We start from the raw sequence: 8611 nt of genomic DNA on the forward strand, positions 1-8611 counted from the left end.
CTAACCCTGATCCTAACCCTAATCCTAACACTAGTGCTGCCACATTGCGGTACTGTCCCTCCACGCCCGGGGGGCGTGTATTTTTTTTCTAGGTCAATCAAGAACATAGGGCTCTAGCGATCGCTGCCATTGGTTGATACAAATCACGTGCCTCAAACTCCTGTTTTATGGTGCATTCACTGCATTGTGACCCTAACCCTAACCCTAACCGTACCCCTAACTCTGATCCTAACCCTAATCCTAACACTAGTGCTGCCACATTGCGGTACTGTCCCTCCACGCCCGGGGGGCGTGTATTTTTTTCCTAGGTCAATCAAGAACATAGGGCTTAGCGAGCGCTGCCATTGGTTGATACAAATCACGTGCCTCAAACTCCTGTTTTATGGTGCATTCACTGCATTGTGACCCTAACCCTAACCCTAACCCTAATCCTAACCCTAACCCTAACTCTAACCCTAACCCAAATCCTATTTAAAAATATATACAAAAAATTTAATTTTTAATTGTTGTAAAAATTAATTGTTGTTATTAAAATGTTGTAAATAAATCATGTAAATATTTGCGTTAATTGGGGAAAAAATGTTCAACGAATAAAGATAGGAAAATACAGAAAACAGGAAAATAATTAAAAAACGGATGGGATTTGATCCACCGAGCTTTCATACTTGACGCTGGCGCTCAAACCGCTAACCTATAGAGCCATATCTGAATTTTGAATTTTGAATGTGCTATGTATATGACAATACTGTGACGTTATTGAGTGACGAAACAAGCTCAACCAATAGCAGCGCTCACTACAGCAGGCTTTCAGATTTGAAAAGTACAGGAGGACTACTAATGACTCCCCTGGGCAGCGAAAAAGGCATCGCACGGGAGCGGCGAGCGATTTCGCTCCCGTCAGCTTTCAAAGCGCTCTGGTAACAACAATTACGAGAGCGAAAATGTTGGAAGCTACGAGAAAAAATCGCTCCCGTGCCGCCGGCAGCGTTCCTCAACCGTTCCTCAACGTTCCTCAACCGTTCCTCAAACGTTCCTCAACCGTTCCTGAGGAACGGGTCGGTCTACGTTGGATACCCTAGCTTAGATGTTTTTGCGTTGAGGGAGTTTATGCAGCTCAGTTTTTGTTCGTGTGGCGAATCACCGCGACGCGACAGTCTAAGAAATCAATGTGTTTTTATAACCGCGTAACAATAAGTTTATATATCGCAGGGGTTATTTTGTTATAATTGTGGGAAGTTAGGGCACGACCAGTGACACCTGACACGCACGTAATCAAAGCTGTTTTCTGAATTCGTCACGTAGAAAATGGACTGTTTTTATTCAGGTAGATATTTAGAAGAAATGTAAATTGTATATACTTGAAGATTCTAGGCACTTGTAACTTTGTGGATGTGCGGCAGCATTGATAGATCTATGCATGGGGGTACCGTGGAATGGAGAAGAGAAAAACGAAAGTAAAACCTTACCCAGAAGCTCCCGCGACATTCCTAGAGATTGAAACATTATTTGACCAACTCTAATTAAGTTACATCAAGAGTTAATGAAGACACTATTTGTCTTCATTAACTCCTTGTTATGCGTATGCTGTTTTAATTCCAATGGTTATCTTTATATACTATTTTGTTACTCACTGCTAGTAAATAAGCTGACCACCAAATTTTTGTGCAGGTCCACCAACTTTCTGAAGTTGGTGGTTCTGCTGTCCACTAGATTTTCAGCCAAAATTCGAACCCTGCGGTGCCGGGCTCGACAAACCCGCTTGCCCGATGGCCCGGGGCAACCAAAATTCGCCCCGGGAGAGGTAGCTTGAAATTGCACTTCCCTGTTCGGGCAAGCAAGTTTTTTTTATTGAATGGCTAGACATAACGAGATTTGAATTAAAAAACAATGCGAATGAGACAATCAGTGCATGCAGTCATACTTTGTACACAACATGCATACAGCAACATGTAAACCCGGCCTCCGTGATTTTGTCACCATTAGGAATAATTTGTGATCTCGTCGATTTCGCCAAACCATAATCTTGACTTTTGTTTGGGAAACACCTTTACGATAATTAGACACAATTTCTGGCTTCTGAGACATTATTAGAGTCAGTGCATCAAAATTATGAAAATTTTAACAAAATCATGCTATGAAAAAGTAGCTCTGGTCAAGCTTAAAATAGCTCCCGTTAACAAAATTACGAGAGCTCTTTTTTTCATACAAAATCAAAAACGAGCTCTCGTAATAAAAAAAGTATTTTTTAGGCTGTACCACACTGTACAAACTTTTAGGGCCCCCCCCCCATCCATTTCGCCACACTCCCCCCGTTGAAAAATGTCGTCCGCGACATGTCCCCCCAAGTCGATAAGCTGAAACAAATGAGTTAACACCCAATTTACTCGCAACAGGTGCTACATCAGAGACATGGTTATGACAGCAGATCAGGCTCGTCTTTAATTATTTACAAGCATGCCTTTAATTAATTAAATGCGTGTATGTAAAGTTACAAGCATGCACGTAATTAATTAAATGTGTGTATGTAAAGATACATGCATGCTTGTAATTCCAACCAATCAGACAAAGTCTTACAAATAATTAAACGCGTGTATGTAAAGTTACAAGCATGCACGTAATTCCAACCAATCAGACTCAGTGTGTGGAAACGCTTGTCTATATTCAGGCCGGTGCAGGAGATAATTTGCATATTTTGTCACGTGGTTTGTGTTAACAATCGGTATGTAATCGCGGCCGTAATTCGTGACGTCATTCCAGCTGTAATTCGCAAAGCATTCTCACGTGCCAGAATAGTGGTGAAGCATGGTGGGTGGTGGAGCAAAGAGGAGAGATAGCTTGGTGGGTGGGAAGGAGGAGGGGAAGCTGGTAGAGAATGAGGAAGGGGAGAAGGTCGCGTGTGAGGAGGAGGAGGGTGAGACGCTGGTTGCGAGCAAGGAGGAAGCGTGAGAAGGCGAGAAGTGGGTGGAGAATGTGAGGAGGGGAGAAGCTTGGTGGAGGAAGGAGGAAGGGCGAGAACGGGAGAAGGTGGTTGGAGAGGGAGGCATGCGGATGAGTAAGAAGCTGGTGGAGAGTGTAGGAGGGATGAAGGGGAGAAGGTGGTGGAGGATAAGAGGAAGGGAGAAGCTGGTGGGGAGGTGAGTGAGGGTGTTGAGAATTAGGAAGGCGGAGGAGTGGCGAGAAGCGGAGCTGTGTGCTAAGCGAGGAGGGGAGTAAGGGATAAGCTGGGGGAGAAGGAGGGCAGAGTGTGAGAGGCCTGGTCAAAGCTTCCTCCTTCTCCAGCAGCTTCTCCTCCTTTTCACTCTAGCTTCTCCCTTCATCCCCCTCTCCTTCTCCACAGCTTCTCCCTTCTTCCCCCTCCTTCCTTTCTTCACCATCTTTCCCCCTCCTTCTCCCCTTCCTCCTTCTTCCACAGTTCTCCCCTTCCTCCTTCTCCACCAGCTTCTACCTTCTCTCCCTCCTCCTCCACCAGCTCCCTTTCTCCCCTCCATTCTCCCTTCGCTCTTTCTTCCACCAGCCTTCTCCCCTCCTCTTCTCCTACCAGCTTCTCCCTCATTCTCTACCACCTTCTCCCTTCTCCCCTTCCTCCTTTCTCACCAGCTTTTCCCTTCATCCACAACCTTCTCCTTCTCCCTTTCTTCCTTCTCCCCCTCCTCTCTTCCACCAGCCTCCCTTCTCCCTCCTCCCCTTCCTCCTTCTCTACCAGCTTCTCCCCCTCCTCCCCTTCCTCCTTCTCTACCAGCTTCTCCCCTCCTCCATCAGCTTCTCTTCCTCCTCCACCACCTTCTCCCTTCTCCCCCTCCTCCTCCACCACCTTCTCCAGCGTAGTGCCCCAAAGCGGGATGATCCATCCAAACAAGATCACCGACCAATGGAAAGGCTTGTGGCTGCGGCTGGTACGACGGATTCCCCAACTGATCATACGTGAACATCTGCCGAGGTTGCTGTTGACGCTGTGAGCTTCTTTCCGCCTCGTTCTGGCTTGACCGATCCCCTGACGTGGCCGTACCATTGGACCCCTGTACTGCAGGGCTGAGCTGGTCGCTGGATGATCCAGAAGATGGCTGGAACAGTTCGGCTTCGGGACCGCCTGTCCTCGCTTGACCCTTTCGCCATGGCTGGGGCTTGTCCATCATCATGTTCACTCAAATTCTCGCTCATGGTCCTCACCCTTTCATCATTCAAACTATCAACACCGGTTTCGGGCGCGTCATGCGGTGTTCAGAACTCTGGTTCTGTAAGACGAACTCCCCTGACGAATCGCTGTCTGTGTTGCTTGGCCTCGATGGAATGTCCTGCTGTCGTCGTTGCTGGTCCCGCACTCGCCGTGGCTTCCTCTTCCCTCTTCTGTAACCAAGGAGGTTGCATGCCCTGAAACGGTAGCTCGTCACATTGGAGGAGCAGGTTTTGGTGTAAAACTCTCCCCTGCCCAGTTCCCTTCTCTGGCTTGACTTGGTATACTGGCGAGTCTGGTGACATCCGTCGGGTGACGACCTGTATGTCTTCCTCCCAATACGACCGTAACTTGCCCGGCCCCCCTCTCTCATTGAGGTTGCGAACGTTCTTGAAGAATGGAACTGCGAAGACAACGATCATGATTCTTCTTGCCCTTCTCCTGGGAGCGCCTAATCTTCTCCCTGGCCAGGTCGTAGGACTCCTTCATCCTGTTCATCTACTTCTCGACAGTGATGTTGCCCTCTCCACTCTCACACCCAAAGATAAGGTCGATCGGCAATCGGGGGGAACGACCAAACAGAAGCTTGAACGGAGAGTAACCAGTGGATTCATGCTTCGTGCAGTTATAGGCATGCACGACGTGATTAACATGACTCTTCCAGTCAGTCTTGTGGGTCTTCTCCAGGGTCCGCAGCATTGCAAAAATCGTTCGATTCATTCTCTTACATTGTCCATTCCCCGCTGGGTGGTATGGAGTTGTTCTCGAGCGACCGATGCCACATCTCTTCTGAAGCTGATGGAATAGCTGATTTTCAAACTCCCGACCCTGGTCATGGTGGATCTTTCCCGGGAATCCGAATCGGGGAATATAGTCATTGAAGATCTTGTCGGCGGCGGTCTTCCCAGCTTTGTTATTTGTCGCGTAGGCCTGCACGAACCGGGTAAAGTGGTCTACGATGACAAGCAGGTATTCATGACCACCCTTAAACCGCTCCAGGTGTACAAAGTCAATGGAAACCAGCTCAAACGGTTGCGACATCTGGATTGGCTTCAACTCAGCTTGGCGCACAACGTTAGGTTTCTTGGCCTTGAGACAGCGGCATCTCTTCCGGATGTAGTGAGTAATATCAGATGACATTCCGGGCCAGTAGAACCGATCCTTGGCCAACGCAATCACCCTGTCGGGACCCAGGTGCCCCATCTTCTCGTGTAGCTCCTCATAGACCTTCTGATGGTATTCTCGAGGGAGACAAATTTGCGAAACATCGGTAGCGTCCCTTGAGTGGCACCTCTGCCGCAAGATCCCATCTGGATCAATGCTGAGCCTGTTCCAGTCCCGGACCCACCGATTCAGATTACGACTGTTCAGCAGGGTAGTCCTGAAGCTGCTTCCGGGACGGCTTCTCCTTCAACTGTACCCAGTCCTTCACCGGAACACGGAACACCAGCAGTGATATTGGATAAACTAATACGCGTTTGGCTATAAGGCAAGCACGCACGTATGTATGCACGCACGTACGTACGCACGCACACACGTACGTATGCAAGTACGTACACACGCACGCACGCACTTACGCACGCACGCACACACCACAGGCACTTGCAGCGTTTCAATAAAATATAATGCTAACTAAATACGAAATCTATTTACTACCAAATTCTTAAAATGTTTCTATACTCTCTTTCACCTATTATTGCCGACAGTTTCCTGTAAATTCCGTCAAAATCCTACGTGCAACCATATACGCTGCCGGCAGCAATTGCTCTCGCGGTTCCAGTGTTGCACGCTTACACTTATATAGCAGGTAGGAAAGCGGGATCGCAAAATTCGCTCGACGCTCACTTGATTTCACACTTTCACAGCACAAATACACATCCAACAGCTGCCGTCTTTGTTTCTATGTCAAGAACAGTGTTCACTTGTTATAAAAACATACTGTCTCTGTTTGTAACCGAGCTGTGTCACGCGAAATCACACAAAGACTGACGAAATTCTCGCGTTAGCACACCTTGCCCAGTAATGTAAATGGCTGTCAGAATCAGGAAACACCTACCGGCGCTCTTCGTGACCTCATTCTTGCGTCGCTGCAACGTTTTTGCAACGTTCCAATGGCGAGGCTCGTACGGGAGTTGGAAAGCAGTGTGCCGCCTGCGCACCGCCTATAAACTGGCACTCGCTCCCACCTCTCGGCTTAGCTTAGTCACTCGATGGGTAATCGAGGTGGGAGCGAGTCCCAGTCTATATAGCCATGTACTTGCAGCATACTTCTTCGCGAGATATGCGTATAATAGCCTATGGGCATTACCGCGCATGCATAATTGCTAATTAATTAGGTTAATTGTAGGTCAACTCACAGTGATTACTTCTAAGACATGTATCATTATGCATGTAGAATTATAGAAACGTATCTCATATAGATCGCGAGATATGATAGGTAAATACACTTTCCTACCAGCTAAACCCGTACTACAGGCCTGTATAAGCCTTTCGGCTTGACCGCGCGTGAATAACAGCTAATTAATTAGGTTAATCGTGGGTCAATTAACTTGAAACTCACAGTGATTACTTCTAAGACATGTATCATTAGGCATGTAGAATTATAGAAACGTATCTCATATAGATCGCGAGATATGATAGGTAAATACACTTTTCTACGCGTGCTGTGTGTGTGTGCGTGTCTGAATGGATTTGGGTGTGGGTTAGCTCTAGAACTATAGACATTTGCTTCGCCTCCTGTGGCGCAGCGAAGAGCTATAGTGCTAGAGCTAGGTGTGGGTATGATAATGTATGCGAGAGTGAGCGCGTGTGTGTGCATCAAATCAGGTTGTCTGCAACAATTTCTGGTTGTCCCAAAAAATATCTCCAAATCTCTTATTTTCAATCACATAATAATATGAATCTGAAAACACCCAAAACCGTTGCGTAGCCAGGGATTTTTTAACAAGGGGAGAGCCCCGAAACAGCGACTGGCAAAAAGTGGACGACTTAATATTTTAATGGCTCCTCCGCCTCCCTCTCAACCCTTATGGCTCCTGCTACTCTTCAGGCTCTGCAATCTTTGTTTTGGGGCGCCATGCAAAAAGGCGAGAAAAAAAAAAAAAAAAAAAAACAAAAAAGAAAAAAAAAAAAAAAAAAAAAAAGAAAAAAAAAAAATTTTTTTTTTGTTCATTGTTCTCATGCTTCGCAAGATATTATGTTATTGTTCAGTGGCGCATCCTGGATTCCAAGGAAAGGGGGGGGAGTGAACAGGCGCGGGGGGGGGAGTATGGGGTAATATCCGGCAGAAAAATTTTGACATGTAGATCGCAGGAGATGGTATTTGCGGCACCTTTGGTAGCAATGTAGCAGCCTTCATTTCTGACTATGACAAAATTCTCTTTTTTAGTAGAACATTCTTTTTTTTAAGCTCAGATCAACATTGGATGGCCGCGCATCCCCGCCCCCGCAACTTAACTTACGCCACTGCCCAAGAAGCATACTGTAGGAGTGGATATCTTTAAATTTTATTTTAATTTCCAACCTGCTAAACTTTAATACTTTGCATGAATCAAGGACGGTGATCGTGAGCTAGTTAATCTTCTTTTGCATGAGTCTTGACATTAGCAAAGAAACTATTTTGGAAAAGGTCAAGACAATCGGGTTTCAGGTATTCACTCATAGTCATACTCTATGAGTCATTACTGCAATAATATTATTATATATCAATTGTCGCACTTATGATCAAGATCATTCAGATGTATAAGATAAATATTATTGCAGTATGACTCATATGACTGGATAATAAATGACATATCGGTACAATTATCGCACTATATACCCATTAATAAAATTCAAAAGGCTGCCTGAATATATCATGCAAATGTATTCCAGGTCTCATTGAATCATGCCAAATGGAAACACATGACTTTGGTCTAGAACCAAACCTTAAGCTCCTTTAATCATTGTCATTTGAAGTAGAATGCGCGTTTTGTATACAAAATACAATTTTCTTCTCAACTCTAAGAAGTCTGTTTGCAAAATCTGATATCATTCTTAATCACTTGAACAGGCTATTACTGTTTACAGTTTAACATTACCAGTTTACTGACTGCATGTTTGTTTTTTAATTTCTTAAGTTTAAAATGGTTTGACATGGCTAGCTATTAGATAACTCTATTATCGCTGACACTCACTCGTCGCAGTTAGTCAATGTGTTAGCCTCTGCCAGGGCAGATTCGATTAATGCACTGCCACAACCAAATCATACCAACGACAAGTCATCTTGTCTCTTCAAGAAAAAGCGTTTGTAGTGATGGCGATAAGTAGTTACCTGTTTTACTCGCCGATGAACTTTTGTCCACACAGTTCAAATTTGTTGTCTTTTTACGAAGCGTGAGTTTGTGATACCGCATACTTATTGGCCAAAGCACCATATATACACGGATTGCTGACCGAATG

General features: G+C 45.6%; 1 protein-coding gene across 2 annotated transcripts in view; it reads right to left on the reverse strand.

Moving 5' to 3' along the window:
• LOC106806746 (transmembrane protein 229B-like) overlaps positions 1-6017 on the reverse strand; it is a 14325-nt gene extending 8308 nt beyond the window's left edge. For both annotated transcript variants that reach the window (XM_014808796.1, XM_014808795.1), the window contains exon 1: positions 5862-6017. The gene's annotated coding sequence lies outside the window, so the exon portion shown is untranslated. The remainder of the gene's footprint in view (positions 1-5861) is intronic.
• Between the last annotated feature and the right edge of the window lie 2594 nt (positions 6018-8611).

This window comes from Priapulus caudatus, unplaced genomic scaffold (assembly GCF_000485595.1).
Source record: "Priapulus caudatus unplaced genomic scaffold, Priapulus_caudatus-5.0.1 Scaffold177, whole genome shotgun sequence".
Taxonomy (NCBI): Eukaryota; Metazoa; Priapulida; class Priapulimorpha; order Priapulimorphida; family Priapulidae; genus Priapulus; species Priapulus caudatus.